The sequence below is a fragment of the Rousettus aegyptiacus genome, unplaced genomic scaffold, assembly GCF_014176215.1.
Source record: "Rousettus aegyptiacus isolate mRouAeg1 unplaced genomic scaffold, mRouAeg1.p scaffold_m13_p_8, whole genome shotgun sequence".
Lineage (NCBI taxonomy): Eukaryota > Metazoa > Chordata > Mammalia > Chiroptera > Pteropodidae > Rousettus > Rousettus aegyptiacus.
In genome coordinates, this window is record NW_023416311.1 from 40,003,129 (window position 1) to 40,024,983 (window position 21,855).

Here is a 21,855-nt window from a genome sequence, read left to right on the forward strand (position 1 = left end):
TAACCTAGGGGTCCTCCTTTTCCCTCAAATCCTGTATCTCATTCTTCAGTAAGTACTCAGGGCCTATCTTCAGGATATAGCTAGACCCTAATCCCTTTGCACCATCTGCACTACCATCCATTTCAAGCTGCCAGCACTGCGCACCTGTCATTCCTTCCTAAGTAGCGGCCTTTCACTTTCGTCTCCTAAGGTCTGTTCTACACCCAGCAACCAGGGTCATCTTTTAAAAACATAAATCTGATCACATTACTTTCCTAATCATATTACTCCAATCTCATCCTATCACACTGAGAATACAAATCTATTTTCTCTTGGTAATTCCCAAACTATATTCATACCTGTTGTTCAAATAATACCTCCTCAAAGAGGCCTTTCCTAGCAAACCCATTTAAAATAGCCCCCTTCCCTACCTCTATCTTCCTAACTAGCAAATTTATTTTTCTTTATAGCACATATCACAAAGGGAGGGACTAATTAGGCAAGGCTAATTTGGGAATGTGGCTTGTGGTACAGCTATAACCATATATATATATATATATATATATATATATATATATATATATATATATTACTCTAGAGTAGACTGACTTTTATAATGAATTCATAACTTTGCTTTGATTAACCCTTAAACCCACTTAGATCATCCTAGATGTTATAAGGTTTGTGTAATTTGTTAAGAGTTTAACAGAAGGGCTGAGACTTAGTTAAACTTTCTTCCATATCTATGCCACCCCTGACACTGATGATTGCCAGAGCTGTTCATTTTTTCAGGAACAAGTCCAGGATGATTTGCAGGACCAGGGGTCTGATCCAGCTCAAACCACCTGAGGCTGGCAGAAGCAGCCTGGAGGACTCTACACTGACCTCCTCATAACCCATTCTCTTTGTACCCTCATTATAATACTAAAATCTCCTCCCAGGGGCAGAGGTTTTCCACCATTTCTCAACATGTAATATATGTATAAGCACGTTTTCTAACTGCACATGTACAGAAATGTCCCTACCTATACCTGCAATGACAAAGCTCACGTTGATAAAGATGAATCAGATCCTTTGTTCAGGACAGGGGCTCTTTGAGAAGTGACCCCACCCCCTACCCCCACCTCACCCCTACCCGAGTGTGCCCTTGCTTGCTGGCTCGCAATAAAGTTCGTTCCATCTCATAAAATCATCTCGGAGTTGTCTTTTGGCTGGCAATTACTGAGTAACGGGACCCGGTTGGGTCCAGTAACACAGTCACTTCCTAATTCTACACCTATAAGATGGAGAAAAGTAAGAATTAGTAAATTTTCCATGTGTCTATGTGTGCATGGACAAAAGCATGATGGAGAGGTTAAGCAATACATGCAAGAAAATTGACTCCAATAACGAAAAGATAAGTGAAAATGTATCATTCTCAATATCCATATAGCCCATGAATATATGAAAAGATGCGACCTCATTAGTAATTGGGAAATGTAAATAAGACTATAATGAGAAACACTACTCAGCCAAAATGACTAGAATTAAAAAGTCTCATAATACGAGTGTTTGTCACCATGGACAACAATGGGAACTTTCACACACTACTGGTGAAGTGTAAATTGGTATAATTAATATAGAAAACTACTTAGCAGTTATCTATTAAAGTTACAACTGGTAAAAACACACACACACACACACACACACACACACACACCTCTAAGTCCAACAATTCTATTCCAAGTTATATGACCAAGAGAAATATAGCTATGCGTATGTCAAAAGATAGGCACAAGAAATGGTTGTAGTAAGTATATTTGTAATAGCAAAAACTAGAAACAAACTAAATATCTATCAACAGTATAAGAGGTAAATAAACTATGGTATATTCATATGATATAATGCTATCTACCAGTGTAACCGAATTAACTACAACTCTATCCAAAACCTGGGTGAATCTCAAATATAATTTTAAGCGAAAGGAGCTGACATAGTAGTGCATAGTATGTGATTCTATTTTACAAAATTTAAAAACAGGCAAAATTAATTTATGGTTTTAGAAATGAGGAGAGGAGAAGGAAAACAATGTAGCAATATTTATGTTTCCACTACAAAGCAACTAATTCCACTGACTTTCCTTCATCTTAATTTTAACACTTCTCTATAACTAAAACTGTCTCCTGGCTTGATTGCAAAAAAGTATATCTCCATGGATGTGGAACAAAAGAGGGTGGGAGTAAAGCAGGAACTATGGCCTGGAGCAGAATAGTTCATCCTGGAGTACTCATTTGCATTCAGCCTGAAGGCCAGGAAGCTAGCATTTTCAACAGAAAACAATTCCACGGCCCTCCCAGCTTGGCCTCTTCCGGGAGCCCTCAGAATTCCTCCTTCCTTGCTGCTGCCCTTCTTCTGCACTACAGAGAGCTGCACAGCTGAGATGGGGCAAATTATTTCAGAATTACATTTAGTTAGTAAAGAGCTCTGCTGTATTTGGTAATAAAAAGCACTTTGGAAATATATGTGATTGTTGTTGCATTAGAAGTAAATGTAGGATAACAATAAATCCATTAATGAGTGTTTCTGCTAAATGCTTTCTCGGATAGTCATTCAGAGACACATTTAAAGACACAAAATGTAGGAGAGCCAATGGAGTATTTCTTATCCTGATAAGAAATACTTTAAATGTCCAACTAGTGCTAATCACAGAAAATCATCAGAGAACTGTAATTTCTAAAAAAAGCAAAACCCAAATCCATCCCTCAAGGACAATAGCCTAAAGGCTTGCTGAAGACATCATTTTAGAGACTTCCAAATTTCTTGCTTATATTTACCCAAGCAAAAGTCATGATAACAACTTGATCTTAGTTTGTCACCAGCCTAGATTTGAAAAAACTGGAGTTTTTTGTTACTCTCTTAAGCCTGTAACACCATGTCAAAGTCTATTATTTCCAATTAGGGTTGGAATGATTGCAGAAATTACAGTGTACATTTTAACATTAACAAGATATCACATTTTATTAAAAATCCTTTGGCTTTTATAACTAATACATAGGCTCAGCCTTTGCGTGTGGTGAAACACTACTTTTCAGTCAAAGAGTGAGACCTAGCTGTAAACCACTAAAGACACTGAGCACAAAATAGGCATCCAGTGAAAGTTAGCGTCTTCTCTTTTCCCTGAGGGCTTACTTTGTTCTCTCAAATTTACTTAATCCAGACTGAAAAGAAAAATAATAACAGTAAGTATCTTTCAGTTGGTGTTTAGTATATGTGGTAATTGTGGAAACCACTATATATTAAATACTCTCTAATTTATACAACAGCTCTATGGGGTAGATTACATTATTATTCTCATTCTACTTAAGAGGTTGAGAAATTTGCCCACCATTTAAATAGCAAGTTTTTAAAAGGAGGATCACCTCCTCTCCCAAACTGGTCATAAGGGAATATTCAGAGATTTCTTCTGCCACATTGTAATAAATACACAAGATTGATGATTGCTAGTTCTAAACTGTGCACTCTGTGTGTTTTACTCAAGTCCTGAAACAATCAATTTGTTGAAGAAAACTTGTCAGCTCTTTCTGATTACAGAATTTGTCTTTCGGGATTCTATATTCGTGTTAGAGTCACAGAGGTAAGGTTTGGAAAATTCCTTTTGATTTTCTGAGCAAATTGCTTATTTTACTTTCTTAAGGACAAATGTGTAGGCTTAATTTACGTAAGCCCTCATAGGGAGCCCTATAAATATGTGCCATATGCCTTGGGGTAGCAGAACACTCAGGATGTTGTCAAGGCCAAGTAGAATCATCTCAAGAAGGCCTTCGGAGTTCATTCAGTTCTTCTCATTCTTGAAAATGAGTTTAAATTACCTTATTAGTGAATATTGCTATATGATTCCTGATTGCTCTACCATGTGGAGATTACATGATGTTTCATTAATTACTTCCAGTTATGTATTAAATTTTCTGATAGAGCAAGGTGATTTTGTGGGATCATTTTTCATAATGAAAGAAAATGTCAGTCTCTAAAATAGGTCCCATTCGTTCCCAACCTTTTACCTTCACTCATGCTATGGCCTTTGTTGGAAGAGCCACACCCCGATCTATTTAAATTATAACCTTCCTTCAAGATCTAATCAGATTTTGCATCTGCAGCCATCACTGCCCTCTATCCACCTATTGCTTTCTTAATTACATACATTTCCTGGTTCCCCTCAAGGCCTCTCAGTGTCCTGCATATAATGGTACTCAAAACATATTGTTGAAGATATGTCATTTATGGTCTGCAGTACACAGTTTAGTACTGAATCATTTGTTGTTTTACACTGTTCACCTTTAAGTAAAAAGTAGCCTAGTATATTTAACTGAATTACATGTTCCTTAAGGGTAGAAACCAAGTGGTACGCTTCTTTATTGTCAAACACTTTAACTAACACATAACTAAGAACACAGTAAGTACTGAGTAAATAGAACCCTAGAATTGCTCAGTGTGCCACCCACCCACACATACACACTAAACACTGTGAAGCCTAAATGAAATGATTTATGCAAAGCTTGTTAAATAATAAGCTCTTCGCAAAAGAGCACTTACCAGTACACATGTGCTGGCTGGAAAATTACTGCTTGGCTATCGCCCATGGGAACATAGGCTGTCACCCATAGGAACGTAACATTCTAACAATAAGCTTTCTGCTTCTGTACAACCGACTTGTGAGTTGACAGGTAGTAAATAGAAGAAAAATAGACTTTTGTGTTCAGACAGAATGAAGAATGGGGTTTAGGGCTTTAAAACCCTATAACTCTACATTTCGGGGCTGCTTAATTTGGAGTCTGCATACCCCTGGCAGACCCAGCTGGCTGAATAAAGAGTATGTTTCCTATAACTCACTGATTTCTGGTGGTCCGTGTGTCTTTCGGGGGCTGGCGGCTACAACGAACACATGTGCTTGATTTTTATTTAACCAAAGACTATCATCTTTATTCGAAACACACATCAGGATGACAAAAAATGCAAAACATGAAAAAGCATTTTGCAAAATGCAAAAGACAAAACTACACATATTGCTTACTGGATTGGGAGGGTGTAGAAAAGGGGCACTTTCATACACTATGAGGAATAAAAAAGTCAATATAACCTTTTTGGAGGGAAATTTGGCAGTCCAAAGTGATTCCATGAATAATAATCATTTTCTTAGGTCTTTTCATTTTTTAAATTCAAACTTTTTCCCATTTTTATTGTTTTCCATTTATTAAACACGATGAAGTTAATAATCAGTGACAAAATATCTCAAAAATAAGCCCAAATAGAGCAAACATGTCTTACACTAAGTAACCCATTGGCAGTTGCTACGTTTTTGTTCTATGACTTTTTTATTAACGTGTATTAAATTTAAGCTCCATACTGAAAATACTAAGACACTACTCTAGGGGTTAAGAGCACAGATGCTGGAGCCAGACGACTTATATTCAAGTCCCAGTTCTGCCACTTACCAGCTTTTTGACTTCGGGCAGGTGATTTAACCATTTCCATGCTTCAGTTTTGTTATCTGTAAAATGCGGATAATAGTAATACCAATTTAGGACTGCAGTGAGGATTGAATGTATTCATAGGTATATAGCACACAGAGCAGTGTTGTGAAGTGCTTTGCAAGAGTTCGTTTTATTATTATTATTATCACTATTAACTGAGCACCAATTATGTATTTGCTAGGGGCTGAGGATTTAATGGTGAAAAGTTCATGAAGCTTACATTCTAATAGAAAAAATTATATGGGTTGTTGACTAAATCAATAAATATACATATTCTTAAAATTATGATATTCTAATAGAGGTTTCTAATAGAAAAACTATGGTTAATATGAGATATCCTAATAGAAAAATTATGGTTAATATGAGAACTAATAAAGGATGTACTATGGGGAACCAGAACAAGTCACTACAAGATGTGTCTCTGTGTATGCAGATAGTTTCAAGCTACAGGTAATTTTAGCTGCAGGCTCAAGAGAAACTTCTCCCCTCCCCACTTAACTACCTAGAAGAATTTGATTTAGAGACCTTGCCCATAAGGGATAATTAGATAACTTCTTTTGACCTAGCTATAGGGCAGGGCAAACTTCTATTTACTAAAGTTCTGTTCTTATCATCCTGCAATATTTTAAAGCCCCCAAGGCACTTTACTTCATCCCTAGCTCAAGATGTCTTATATACTGTACCTTTTCTATCTCTGAACCTCTCCTGCATGTGAGGTCTGACTCTTTCATGTATGCAGGGTTCTCATACATATGTATGTATTAAATTTGGTTATTTTCTTTTGCTAATCTTTCTCCTGTCTATTTATTAGAGCAGTCAGAAGAACCTTAGTAGAGAAAAGTTTGATCTTCCTCCACAGTACTAATGTTCATTAGCAACTGGCAATCATGAAGAATTATCCAAGGATCGATGTGAAGGAAAACCTTAGGAAGAACAAACACAGAGGCACATTCAATAAATTGAAGAAAACCAAGGTGGCCCAAGACTAGTGAGTGACGGAGGAGTGTCACAGATGAGACTGAAGAGGTTGGCAGGGGTGAAGAGGGCAGAGCCATGTGGACCATGTTAGAGATCTGGGATATTGTCTAAGTTCATCTGAAAGCTAATGAAGAGTTTTAGGCAGGGATGTGACGTAATTAAATTTGTATCTAAATGAAAATCATTCTGGCTGGAAAATTATGTAGAAGAGTTTGAGTTCGTATACACACAGACACATGTACAATAAAATCTCCACACCTGGAGAAATTCAACCTCACATTCTCCTTTCTATATAATTAAAAAATACTATAAATTATATATTGCATATGAATGTATTATGTTCTACACATTTCTGTATACATTATATATTTATACATATCTACGACTGTGCAGGTTTACTCTACACATAGTATAAAGCTATTTTGTACCCAATTCCACTGTTCGGAATGCTTTTCTCATACCTTGAACAAGCAATTCTTGGACACAAGCAGTGTATCTGAGAATTCAACTTAATTCTGATACTATCTAATTGGAGATAGCATCAGATTTCACAGGTTAAGGGTTCAGTCCTACAAGACTGCTTACCCCTCCCCACCCCAAACTTCAGACATGAGTCGTAAGTCCAGGTTCTTACCTGTGCTTCTGACTGACAGTTAGTTATAGATTGGAGGTTTCCATGACCCCCTCCTCAAGTTTGATTAATTTGCTAGTGTGGCTCACAGAACTCAGAAAAACACTTTACTTACTAGATTACCCATTAATTATATAGGGATATAATTCAGAAACAGCCAAATGGAAGTAATTATAGGGCAATAAATGGGGAAAGGGTGTGGAGCTTCCATGCCTTGTCTATAAGCACATCAGTCTCCCCAGAGCTTCATGTGTTTACCAACTTGGAAACTCTCTGAACCCTCTCCTTTGCTGGTTTTTTATGGAGGCTTCATTACATAGGCATGATTGTTACATCATCGCCTATTGGTGACTCATCTCAATCTCCAGCCCCTCTCCCATCTCCAGAGTTTAGGAGATGGGACTGAAAGTTCTAACCCTCTACTCACATGGTTGGTTCTCCTGGAAACCAGCCCCATCTTTATGTGCTTCCAAAAGACACCTCATTCACATACCAAAAGGTATCTTCATTATTCTCCTCACTCAGAAAATTCCAAGGGTTACAGGAGCTCTGTGCCAGAAACAGAATAAAGAACAAATATATATTTATTATAAATCACAATATCATACATGGTAAACCAAGTACTCTATTTTAATAAATTTACAAGTTAATTTAATTTCTAGGAATTGTTGCCTTGCATGTTGACTTTGAATTAAGATGTAACTGCTTTGTTATTGTTCACTGTGCATTGTTTATAAAGAAAAAAAAGTATAATAATATAATTATCTATATATTGGGGATTGGTAAAATAAACTTTGATATATACAGATATAGGACTACTAAGCAGCCATAAAGTCGATGATGTAGATCTATATAGACTGAAATAAAATAGCGCTAAAAATATCATTAAGGGGGAAAACAAGTTCTAGGAAGATACAATTAGTAATAAAAGGTTTTGTGAAAATAAAAAGTACATATGGATAAATATATAAAAACATAAATGTTTGTTTATCTAGAACTAAAAGTATACACATCAAACTGTTAACATTGATTATTCCTTGAATAATAGGGTTAGGGGAAAGGTGAGCTTTTATTTTTTTACTTTAGATGTTTTTTATTGTTTGAATTCTTTATAATGAATATCTGTCAATTTGCAATCAAAGGCAAGCAATAAAAATATAAAATAAAATATAGGCTTAACTTAAAATTTTTATAACAAAAGTAATTTATAGCCTAGTAAAGAACTGAAGTAAGACATATGTCGATGAAAGAACACCCAGCCTTAGAAAGAGTCTTGCAAGAGTTTATTTGAGTCAAACTGATGACAAGTGCCAGGAGGCAAAATCTCAACAGACTGAGAAAATGCTCCAGAGAATGGCGGTTTTACAGTTTATTTTATACATTAGAATCAAAGGAGAAGGCATAAGGAAGGTAACACGAAAGTCACTGGTGGTAGATTAGGGAGATGGGAGAAAGCAAAGTGGGGAACTTCTGATAAAAGGTAAAATGGGGAGACACATCTCTTTTATACTGGTGAGCACAGGAGAGTTAACATTTACAGCTCACAGAGATTGTACGTGGGCAAGGAAATAACAAGGAGGGGTTCTGTGGTCTCCTGCTCTAGTTCCTGGAGTTGCGCCTTCGAGGGGTCTGGGGAAAAAAATTACTCTGACCTCTCTAAGGTATATTATCCTAGATGCATAAAGACAATAACAATTTCAAAGGTAAAGACTGACCTTTGACAAGGAAGCTATAGGCCTAGGAAGTGACTACCCATCATGACCTGCTCTTAGTTAGGAATTTTTACATTTAGACCAGCCTGTGTGGTTACTTTGGTCTCTGAGTTTGTAAGGCCCACTACGCAGGCCTCCCCTGAGCTTGTCAGGTTTACTAAGTGGTCTCTTTTTCATCCACACCTAAGTAGTAAGAGAAGTGAAAAGAATATCGATCTATGCTATTTATAATTTTTTAAATAGTGGCATATAATTAAGGTATTTCCTATTACATACTGGCAGGCAGAATTAAGGGATCTCTGTTAGCCATTATTGATCAGGTACTACAACTGATGTCAGACTAATATATAATCTATGGGAGGTGGTTTATATTCTACAATGGCTTCATCTTCCTTAGCAATCCACCCACCTGCTCCAACTTATCTTTTCAAGAATACGTGGATATTAAAAGACTTTGATCAGAGTAGATGCAGAAATGGCAAATCTACAGGTATCCTATACCTGTCCACAGGTGTCTGAAGAAAATCATGAAACTTCATTAACATCTCTTATAATTAAAGGGACTAGCTAATTATATCATATTATTAAGATATAGTCAGCAGAGACATGAAAAGTTAAAGCCATCTTATTCATCATGATTCATTAATATGATTCATCTGAATGACAGATCCCAAAATACCAGCCTGCCATTCAATAGTTTTAAGATAGCTACTTAAAAATTGTACCAAAAAAAAATTTGTTATTATCTAAATGAACCCACCATATTACAGACCAGCATTAAAAATATGTTCTCCAGAACACTAATTCTGAGGGCATTTAATAGGTGTCACATGTTTTTAAAAGAAGTATAGGTTATTGATTAAATAAACTTCAAAAACGCTGAGGAAATGAAGTTTTGGTGTTTTTTTTTTTTTTTATTGTATTTCTTGGAGTCATTAATGTGAACTATGAATCTTCAGGATATTGAAATAATGAGTAGTATTTTTAAGTTCAAAATTCATTTTTCCAGGAAATCTGTTTGTTGGTAATATATTAAGGGCATTTTAAAGGACAATTGTTCTTTTGGAACCACTGACGTAGTCCCATGTTCAATCAAAGTATGGTGTTTTATGCTATGAAACAAGTGTAGCTGTCTTCTTGCTTTACTCATTTAAAATTATGAAATCCTCTAAAATGAAACTTTGCCATGTTGTTTCTCCCTCTAATAAATATTTTTCTCTTCATACTATTAGAAAGTTATAGAGTACATCTAAGGCTAAACTTCAGAGGAAGCCAAAGTTTACTGAGTTTTTCATTCATCTCCCTCACACTTTCTACCCTCAAGCTTAGGGTGAAGCGTGCACATGAATAAAGTCTGGTCTTGGCTATAGCAAATTTGGCTTGATGGATTTTAATACATAAATCGGGCCTGGGTCTTCAATGTGATAGCAGCCTAGTACCCCTCAACCCTCAGGTTCATCACTGACAAATTTCTTAACTAAGATTTTACTCACTTGTAAAATAGAAACTTACACTAATAACTAGGTAACCTATATTGAATTATATTTTTTTTAATTTCTAGAAAAAAACTGGCAACACATATTTGAACATCTTAAAAATGTTTCTTTCCTTTGATCACCATTTGATTCCACTTTTAGAAACTGATCACCAAAATATGCATAAGAATGGTTATGACACATTATTCATTAGTTACAAAAAATTATACATTCAGACAATAGAAACTTATTTAGAACTTTAAAATGTTATAGAAAAATATTTAACATGAACAAATGTACATGCCCATATGCATGATTTTTAAAAAGCAGAAATATATACCTAAATACATAGATACATACATACTGGTGTAAACTTGTATTTGTATAGATTACCCTGAGTGATACCTAAATTGAAAAGAGTAGTTGTACCTGACTGGATTGGTGAACTGGGAGACTGAGGAATAGGGCCAAGAAAGAGACTTTATCTTCTACTTTCCTCTGTATTGCTTGAATCATTTGCCATAAATTAAAATAGGAATAGGTAATAGTGGATAGATAGATGAAGGAAGGAGGAGTGAGGAGGAAGGAAGGGACTCTATGATGGTACAAGTCATGAAACGAAGTGTCTTTAATCCTATATATAGCCCCAGGTAACCAACTCATGATCCTGTAGTTTAAGCACAAGTTTGATAACTGTTATTCGAATTCTCTAGAATTTTATTTTAAATTTTGCTTACTTTTTCTGTCGGTTTCTAAAAGAATGTTAATTTGAATTTTCTCATATTTTTAGTGATTTCTGCCTTAGGTAATTTGACATTGGTGCTCATAAAAGCTCCTGACAGGTAAACTTCTTGTTGATTTGAACCTTTTATCAACATGATATATATTACTCTTTCCTTTTAAATAGTTTTAGTATTGAATTCTATTTTGTCTAATATTGTTACAGTAGCCTTTCTTATCAAAATTGTTGTTATTAGTATTTGCTTAGAATATCTTTTCTCATCCATGTATTTTCATGTTTCTTGGGTAATTTCATTTCATTTCTCACATAAAAATGTATAGCTGGAGATTAACTTTTCAAAGTTGTAGTTCTGTTTTTTAATAGCGTTATGTAAACCATTTACATTTATTTCTTATACTTTTAATTTGTGCTAATCATCTTTTTTTTCCCTGTGGATTATGTTTACAGTTCTTTATTATTAATTCTTTAATAAATTGAATTGATTATATTTGTTTTACATATTATTTTTATTCCATGTTTTTCCTTTAATTGGTAGAAGTTATATCTTTTTTTTTGCTATTTGAGTTTTAGTCAAATTTTTAAGAGACATTTAAAGTTATGTGACATTTATATAAAACTTATGTTTATCTATTGAAGCCTAGCTTTAATCAATACTTATAACCTCCTATCTTCTCCCCAGGCCTCTGAGCTCCCACAATATTAAAATTATGTACAATCTTAGTTCTTAATTTTATGTAGTAAGCCAATTAAATAATTAATACTCAGTTACGAATTATACTTATATTTTTATCAGTATTGCTTCCATATCTTTCTGAGGTATATTCTCTATTAAATTATTCCATGTAATGTTCATAAGTGATATATTTTTAAGTGTTTTGTTGTTTAAAATGTCCTATTTAACCTTCATACTTGAACAATAGGTTGGAATAGTACAAAATACTATTGTCTCGCAGCTCTCTGAAAATGCTAATTCTACACATTCCAAAGTCTCCTCTTGGTGACTCTATTAATTATGTACCTTGGGATATCTTTTTCGTAAAACGTAATGAAAATGTAATTTCTTTCATGATGTTCGGTGTTCTCTTGACTCCAATGACTCAACTGGAGTCCTGGGCACAGGGGCTCCTCATTCCTTGTGGGCTTCACTCACCACCGGGGGTGTTGCCCTGCCTCTCACATTGCAGCTATTACCTGGAAGGTGGAGGAAGCCGCTCATCTCCAGGATGCTTTCACAACAACTCCAGACCAGGTCCCTCCTGTCTCTACCCACTGCCTCTCAGTCCAGTGCTCCCCTGGAGCCAGCTTCCCCTCCTCATCACCCCATCCTGTACCTATTTTGGGCTGTGGATTCCTCCTTCAACCTAATCTCATCTAAACTCAAATTTTCAAAGATTCCTCATAAATTTTGACCCATTGATGCTATCTCTTTTTTTTACATATATTTAAAATTCTTTTCTGTTCATTCTAAGGACTTGAGGGGATAAAAGAGGTAGGAGGGAAAGAATGTGAATCTGCTCAATCAGCCCCTTTGGCCTAATCCCAACCTTACTGACATTGTTTACATTACACACACACACACACACTCTCTCTCTCTCTCTCTCTCTCTCTCTCTCTCTCTCTCTCTCTCTCTCTCTTTCTCCATATTTAATGCTATATCTAAATAAAGTATTAGGTCTGACTGCTCACTCTCACAAATGGTAAACCACATTATTTCCATGACATGCTTAGAATAAGCAAACTTTCCTAACAATCTTTCCACCAAAAAGTAGTCCTCTGAATTTGTTTTTTCTCTCTTTTAGAAAGGATATTTAGATTACCTGATAAGGAACTGCTGCTTCCTGGTTTGGCAACCCTGTGTTACTTCTGTCCACTTCTTTGCCTCTTTCCTTCTCTCCCTCCACTGGCTTTGTCAGGCCAGCCTTGTTGAGTCTCACAGTCTGCACAGGACTCTCATGGGATTTTGAGTTCAGTATGTTTTAAGGCTCCTTTCTTTTCTCAAAATTCAAACTTTGAAATTTGCATTTAGATGAAGTTACACAGACCCTGTGTCAGAGGCCACAAGTACACAGACTATAAAATGCAGTCCGCTCAATTTACCACCACATGCACACCACCAAGACAGGCATAGACACGTCACATCAGTCAACCTTTCAGAGAAAATGTCTGTGGAGCGTTAGTAAGTTCTGTGCAGAGATATAGATGCTTGTGCCTCGGGCTGAACCTTTCTTTGGTCTCTAAAATAAATTTACTTATGACTGCTGAATATTTTCCCCTACTGTAATATGAGCAAACAAACAAAAATGTATCAGTAATTAAATACATACTGAAAGAAAATAGTATAGTGATTAAAAGCCCAGGCTCTGGTTGAATTCAGATTCTTCTCTTTATCAAATGTATAATCTCTGCCAAATGACTTAAACTCTGTGTCTTGGTTTCCACAACTATAAAATGGGGACGGTGGTAGTACCTAATTCTGAGAATTGATATGAAGATTAAATAATTTATACAAAGTACTTAGAATGGTATTTGGCACACATGAGCATTTGCTAATATTAGCAATTGCTGCTACCATGCTCAGAAGAATAAACTAATCTGTGATTCTATTTTTGGAAGGAGAGCCTCGCAGCCTCATTTGAGGCTGCATTTGTTTGCATGTCACATTAATGCAACAGGTCGATTGTCTCTCTTGGCACTTTTCTCACTTCCCACTGGGAGATTATAAGAATGGCAACTCTGCAGAGCAGACTACACAAAGGGTGCGGAGATGACAAGTCACTGTCAGACTATTGGGCTGGTGCCCAGGTACCCTCAGGAGAAGTGTGACTGTCTTTCAGATCTCTTAAGAAAGTCCAGAACAACTCCCTGCAGCTCGGCAAACTCATCAGCCCACATCTGCTTTGGGAATCAAGTGGCCCATAAGCACAGAGCTGCTGTGTCTCACACACTCTCCAGGTACATCCCAAAGAGCCAGGCCCCACTGCTCGGCCAGCCTGCTGCTGTCTGGATCATGTGCAGGATCAGGTACTGCAGCTTTAGGCTCTGAAAATGGCAAATGGCCATAGGTCTGTTCAAGTAATACTCAGCTTCTGGATAGAGAGCACCCCTTAATCAGTTCTAGGGGTCCAGGCTGACTAGAATTGATTGTGAAGACACTCTCACTGCCAAGGCCCTGCCAAGAAGTCTTTTTTCAGTCCCTTATCTTTATCTAGCCAGTATCCACTGGATGCAGAATGTCAGCTTAAGTGCTTGCTGCAGGTAGGGAGGGGCTATTGGAAAGGAGTTAAAGATGGTGTGGCTCCTGGATTGTGGAAAATAGGACCTGCTTATGGCTCTTGGGGTGGAAACGAGGGAGCAAACAGATAAAAGGTTTCCCCCCGTCCTTCCATATTGACTGGATGGATTATAGTTTGAGCAAATATTTCCTTGGCTTTCCCCCTCCCTCTTGCATTGATACTGTGACCTCACAGCCTCATTTAAGGATGCATTTGCTTGCATGTCACATTAATGCAACAGGTCTATTTACTAAATCCGGAAATCAATAGTCTAGTTTGAAGACATGGACCCTGCCCTGCTTTCCTGGAGATGGCCTCTGAAAGCACTGGGACGCATCGTGCACACACACGGCTCCGTCATTTCTTTGACCACCAGCAGAGATGCAAAATCCTAACTAAACCAGGTGAGACTGTAAAAACAGCTCTAAAGAAAATGCTTTTCATCAGAGTATGCCAGGGCCAGACTAAGACATGTGGGTGCTCCAGAGACTAATAATTTACTGTCTCGGCGAATAGATATTCATTAAAATATTGACAAAAGAACACCTGTGGGATTAATTAAGGGGGGGAAAAGAATCGCTGTGGCAACTTTCCACCTCTCTGCTGCCCCAGCAGTTGCCCTCTTGCCTCAAACCTGCAGGCCTACCTCAGTAGAACAAACGTCCTGCAATTAACCAAATCTATGCTCTTTAGAAGGCAGTTCAGTACTTAAGGACCCACTTAAGGCCCTTAGGTTCCTTGTATCTCTCCTCCACTCGGAGCACTATATCAAATTATTTCAACAATTCAACCAAAATAATTCTCACCCAGAAGGGAATTCTGGTCAATTTCCCCATCTCATTACATTTCCAGGGATGCTTTTGTGCCTTTTATATAACAATGCCCCAGACAGCTCTGCAGACCTGGGTAGTACAAAATGGGAACCAGCTGGAAAGAAGGAGGAGCGGGTGGAAGGGAAACCGTGTCCTCAACCTCAGGGCAAGCTTTGTGGTAAGGAAGGCAGGCCAGAGGGACCTGTCCTGCTAGCATGGGGCCATTTTCTCAAACGAAGACAAACAAAAACTGTAAGCATCTAGGGACAAAGACATCAAGAACACGAAGTCATGGTGAAGTACCAGCATCGTTCACATGATTTCCAGGGATTTAGTTTCCAGTTTCTCTCTGCTCTCCTCCCTTTGTAAGCTCCTTCCTTCACAGAACACTTGAGTTGGTCTCACAGAAAAGTCATGGGCTCCATTTGCTAAAGCAGTGCTGTCCAACAGAAACTATTAAGAGCCACATAATGTAATTTTAAGTTTTCCAATAGCCACTTTTAAACAGTAAAAAGAATTAGATAAATTTAGTATCTTTTAACCCAATGTATCCAAAACAGCATCGTTTCAACATGCAAATAGCAAAATTTATTAATTTTGTTCCTACTATGTATTGGACAATGCAGTTATTGAAGCTCTTAGCTTCAAAGAGAGAGATAAGTCCTTGTTCCCAAGGAGTTTTCAGTCTGAAGAGACAGTGGAAGTCTGAAGATCATCTGCTTATGAGTTAGAGTCATCCAGAGGCTTATCCAGAAAAAAAAGAGGTTGTCTGCTTTAGTGATTAGAGGTCCAAGCTCTGAAGTCAGACCTAGAACCTCAACTCTGCCTCTTACTGGTGGTGTCACTTTGGATAAGTTCCAGTTTCTTGATGTCACAGGGCTGTTTTGAGGCTTGGCCCTCATAAGCATACAGTAATATTAGCTATAATTACATAAATTGTGGGATATTTATTATCATTGATATTTTTATTAAGAATTTGTCATGGTCTCTCATCTCCAGATTCCTGGAAAAAAAAAAAAAAGATTTCTAATTTATCTGTGGCTGACAAAGTTCTATGATGAGACAGAGAGAGAGAGAAAGTTAACTACTTAGTTAGTTAGTTAATTGAGTGGGGAAAGATAAAGTGGAAATGGAAAAAATGAAGCCAGTATAGGGGAACAGGCATTCCCTGTAGACAGAGACCCTGACACAGGATCTATCCTGTTCTATATCTGAAAACGTTACAAAATGGATGAATCCAGGTTTAAATAAGTGCGGACACTTCCTGACTGCCATATGGCTGGTATGCAGGGACCAGAGCGACCAGAGCCCCTTCTTGGCACATTAGCTCAGAGTACAATTCCACAGGTTATGGAGAAGGAAGGAAGTGAGCAAAAGAGCAGAGGTCTGCAAGAATAACCCAAGCTCCTCCTGCCCAGAGAAGTGGAGTGGTCCTCATACCACATCTTCCTTTTACCCATCAGGATGTCCTAGTCACAGTATCTGTTCTCAAACTATGTGATAAAAAGATAGTATAAATCAGGACATCGATGGAGGGAAACACAAAGCCTCTGAGGTTGCAGGACCTCAAGTCTAATCTCCTATCTAACTCCCTAAAACCCAACTCTTATATGTCTCAACGGGCTGTTTTACTCTCTGGCCATTTGTCCAAGTAAGCTGTTTAGATGGCAAGGTAGCTTACGGCTCTACATGTGAGAAAGTTCCCTCCTGTGTGGAGCCAGATGTGCTTTCACTTTAAGTTCCAGCTCACTCTTGGCCTGAGTTTTGCCCTCTGGACATGCATAATCTCTCTTCCTTGGGCCAGTCTTCAAATGTAGGAAGGCAGCCCTCACATCTCCTGTTGCTTGTGTGTGTATGTGTGTGTGTGTGTGTGTGTGTGTGTGTGTGTGTGTGTGTGTGTGTACGTGTGCCAAACAGATAACTGCTTTCTCCAATCTACTCTCATTAGTCAAGATTTCTAGGTCCCTTCCTTGCCCTTGATGGAATCTGCTACATTTTGAATGTTCTTTAAAACTGCAATGCACAGCATGAAACATCCTCCTCCTAACAATGCACTGAGGAGCATCCAGTACAGTGGACTATTGTTTGGGAGACATAGCTTGGCAGCTCCACTGCACGTCTCCCTTACCATCCTCTCAGCTGATCAACCCTCCCTTCTCTTCTCTCACAGTAAACACTGTCTGTTTTCCTTCCAGTGTTTCCCAAGTCTTCTCCCCGCCTCACCCGCCCACAGCCCACCACTGCCTCAGCCCAAGGCCTCATCATCCCTCACATGGATTACTAAAGTGATCTCCAATGGCTCATCTACCTCCAGTTTCTCGCCTCTGCAATCCATCTTCCACCTTGTTGCCAGATGATTCTTTCTGATCCATAAATCAGTTGATATCACACCCTTATACAGAAACAATCACAACTCTGTATATCCTTCAGAATAGCTTTTAACTCCATGGTATAGCATTCAAAGCTCTCAGTGATCCTGCTTTAAGGTACTTTCTTGGCCTCACTGTTTTCTACACCCTTCCAGCCATGCCAGATCCTGTGTTATTGCCCTCAGCCTCAAATATTTGATACTTCCGCCCTGGTTGTAGAAAGCTTTCTGATCGTCCTTCAAAGCCCAGAGTAAATGTATTTTTTTCATGAAGCCTTCAATGATCTCCACCTTGGAAATCTTATAGCATATTAGCTGTATTTCCTTATTAGATCATTCATTTATAATTTTTTCTTTTTCTTTTTTTCTTTTCAACAAGACACTGTCCTTGCCCTATACTCAAGGAGGTTTCAATCTAATGAGAGATGCAGACAAGCAAAGAGCAAACAGAATCATGAGTGCTCTAAAGGGGGATTGAGTGTCTAAAGAGACTTCGGGGTCAGGGAACATTTCACAGAGACCAGGACATTAAAATTTGAGCTGACATCAGTGGGAGCTCCAGGCAGAGAGCGTTATCTATGGGAAAGCCATATGACAATGAGATCATGGGCCGTTTAGAGAAATAAAAAAGTAACTTTGTGGCAGCTTGGTAGCATGAGGATGGGGAGTGGTGGAGGCCAAGCTAAAAGACTGGCTCAGACCAGTTCAGACAGGATCTTGAAGGTTGTGCTTTGGAGTGTGGGGAGTCACTGAAGGTTTTAAACAGGGGAGTGAGATTGTGAGCTTAGAAATAACATTTGAGCAACAGTGTGGAGAACAGATGAGAGACAGTTTGGAGTAGAGACGGGGAGACCTGTTATCAGATATGGCACTAGGTCCTAAGATTGGTGGAGAGACTTAAAAAATACTAAGTACGTAAGAACTTCAAATGGTGAACTTGAATGTGAATAGAGAAAAAGAAGGTAAATACTGGATCTCTATTTAGTTTTTTACTTTATTTTGTCTTGTTTTATATAAAATACCCCCCCAAAGTAGCACCATCCTCAGCAAAGCTTGAAGTCCCTTATAATGAGCACAATCTCTCAATCAGCTTTAGATGGTGTCTTGCATAAGCAGAATCAAATAAGTTTTTGCCAAATTTGCCACAAGACCTAATTCTTGATAGGCAGGTTCAATTTATAATGTCAAATTTTTTGTGACAAAGGTCACAGATTTTTCAAAGGAATATTTCTATAGAAAGATCACTTTGAAAAAGGCTTAGGGTTGAGTCATTCCATGTTTACCAATTCATTTTTCATTCCACCACTATTTACTGAGTGTCTCTCACATACCAGGCATTGTTTTAGGTGTTGGGAACTTAGCAGTAAATAAGACAATTAGCTTCCTGCCTTAACAGAGCTTATTTTATCAGGGGAAGGCAAAAATAAGTAAAAAAATTTAAAAAAATTAAATTAAATTAAAATACAAATTCACATAGGTATAACTGTGGGCAAAAGTGGAGTAAAATGTGAAAACAATTTACCAAACTACAAACTGGATGACAAGAAGGCAGCAAAGCTCGTGAGAAGAGTATCCTAGGCAGATGGAAGAGCAAAGTGCAGACAGCTTTTGTGTCTGGGACTTGAAAAGAAGAAAGCACCTGGAGATGAGCTCAGAAAGGTGGGAAGCTCAGGTAGGGTTCATAGGTCCTGGAAAAGAGTTTAGATGGTTAGAAGGAAATTGGCATGAACTGACCATGAAGATATATACATTTTCCCCCCTTAGAGGTTGTCACAAGCCAGTTCTTTATACCCTTGGAGAAAAGCAGAGTACTTTTTCACGACTGTGACTTTCCTGGGAATGTTCCATAGTGACCCAGCCAAATCATATTTGTGACCTTCATTTAGTAAAATTTCATCTGGGCTTTGCTCCAGCATCTTTAGCAAAATTATGTATTATTTATTCAGGTATAGGAATGTACGCAGCATTTGATCTAATTGAAGGGGAATGGGTGGCCTAAAAGAAATAAAGTCTATTATATGTATGCAGCCTTTACTTCTGTTACTTGTCTCTACTTGGAGCATGAGGACGAGGGACATGAGGGTGGACCAGGACGGAGCCAACGAGGTGACTGAAGCACTGTACGGAAATGCAAGGGAAGAGAAGGAGGCCGGCACACTGGCGATGGCACTCAGATGATGGCCAGAGCACAAAAGCAACAGCTGTAGGGATGAGTCTGAGGTTGAAAGAAAGTGGGGGTGAAGGCCGAGGAGGAAATATGGCTTTGAGCCTCTTATGAAATGGTAGTGGTTCAGCATCAAAATCACAGCTGTAGGACACTTGTCTCTTCTGGTTTCCCCAAGAAGAAACAGAGGTAATTATTTCTGAAGTTCCAATGAGAAAAAATAAGGTAACTAAAGAAAGAAGTTAAACTATGAAAAGAAGCTAGACAGAAGGAGACCCCCATTTTCCTCCACCCCATTTTCATACCAGGTCTTCTCAATACCTTGAAGGGCCAAAAAGAATTTTTAGAATAACAAAAAAAGACTTAGAACAGGAACTCACATAAAGAGAAAAAATATCAATGGCGAATGGTTCTCTGGTTGCAAGTTCTGTTTTATTTTTTCTTATAAAGATGAAAAAATATGAGGAGGACCTGCAATGGTGTTTTAGTCACTATCATTTTCTCTCCGTTCTGATCCTCTCCCCCCGCAAAAAAAATTCCACATCCTTAGAAGAAGACTGTTTTCAATTATCTCTAGATTAGAGATGATTGTTCCTTTTGCTTGTTATAACTGTGGTTGGGGCCATACCATACACACAGGGTCTTTGGCACTTTTGCCTAGTCATTAGAATTTAATCAATGCCCGCACAGTCAAATGGTGCCCATGTGTTAGTGATCTCACAGATACACCATTGTAATGCTTCATTAACGGCTTTCTTTGGAGGGGTAGTGGGGGGAGGGGTGTCTCGTATAGGCTCCAGCATGCACAAAACACTGCTGTCAGAATTTTACCCATAGTAGTAGCGTGAGTATGTCATTCTAATCACAAGGGAATCGTATTGGCTCCTTGTCAAATGTTGAATTGATTCTAAAATTACTCTGATGACTTATAGATTCAGTGCACAGTTTGGAGCCTCTGTTTATCTCTCTATATGAGCCTAATTGCAGCTTGAGAGCATTCGAAGCTTATTCCATTGGCTATTTGAAAATATAGGTTTAAGTCACATGGAGCATGTGCTTTCAAGTTGCTACTGCAGAGTCTCACATTTGGAGTTCATTCCTGGCTGGCCTCCAAAGCACTGAATGAATAGATCTATTTAAGATGAAATTTCAGTTTTATCTTTACACAGAATGCTTTTGAATTAAACATATACATAAGTTGTGCATGATTTTATTTGGGGTTATATTGCACATGAGAGCTTGAAAGAAAAGGAAAGGAAAGTAAAAACATGACCCAGACTACTGGTTAAATTGGTCACATGTTACCTAGTCTACCTTCCAAGTTCAGCCAGGTGTTCCATACAGCAGGAGGTTTGACTTTTGCCCAAGTCTCCTACCAGGATAGATAAGAAAATCCTGCCAACAGAGAGTGAAAATTCAGAACTGAACTAGAAAGATTAGACTTTTGTTCACCTAGGAATTGATTAATAAAAGAAAGGAGGAAGGAAGTGAAATAAAAAACCAGAAGGAAATCTGAACTGCAGATCTAGGGGAATTTGTGCTATGTGCTAGATTAGTGAGGATGATAATTAGTCGAAATTAGGAAAATGGAAAGCAAGACAGGAATGCGACAGCCTGAGAAACCAGAGTACTCAGAGCCCTACTTGTCCTGTCATGACTGGCTGATCCTTGCACAATTTCCCCCAGAGCGGGTGCAAAACAAAATTCCTTATGTTTATGGACATGTTTGATGGATTAAACTAAAATCTAACCTGGGATTTCCATTAAATTACAAGATGCATGCTCAATACACACGGACTTGGTAGAAGCTATGATAGGAGGCAGAGATGAATGGAGCCTGCTTCTGAAAATTCATAAGGTTACTCAAGGTCTGAGAGAGCTAAGGATTTCACTTTCAAATCATACTTAGTTCTGTCTACACTGGAAAGAAGTCGGTTGTTTCAATCCTGTTTCCAGAGAATAAAGTACCATTAAGTCATCTTCCTGGGTGTAAAAAAATAGCCAGCAAGCCCTAAATTAGTGTTCCTCACCCCCTTTCATGTTTTAATGTCCATTGAAGAAGAGGCAGAAAGAAAGAAAATGATGTTACAGCCAATCGGTCATATTCTTTCAAAACTATCATTTCATTTTTCAAAACACAGGGCATAAACACTCATTTCAACAGAAAAAAAAAGTATGTTGGATTTGAGTCAACTGACCAAGGACAGGATAGCTA

The 21,855-nt window shown here is 38.0% G+C and overlaps 1 long non-coding RNA gene across 5 annotated transcripts in view; it reads right to left on the minus strand.

Moving 5' to 3' along the window:
- The window catches only part of LOC107498156, a 207,878-nt gene that overhangs the window by 108,982 nt on the left and 77,041 nt on the right, over positions 1 to 21,855 (minus strand). For all 5 annotated transcript variants that reach the window (XR_001593960.2, XR_001593959.2, XR_001593956.2 and 2 more), the window contains 2 exons: positions 7,523 to 7,644; positions 5,448 to 5,503 (listed from right to left, as the gene is read on the minus strand). This is a non-coding gene — a long non-coding RNA (uncharacterized LOC107498156). The remainder of the gene's footprint in view (positions 1 to 5,447; positions 5,504 to 7,522; positions 7,645 to 21,855) is intronic.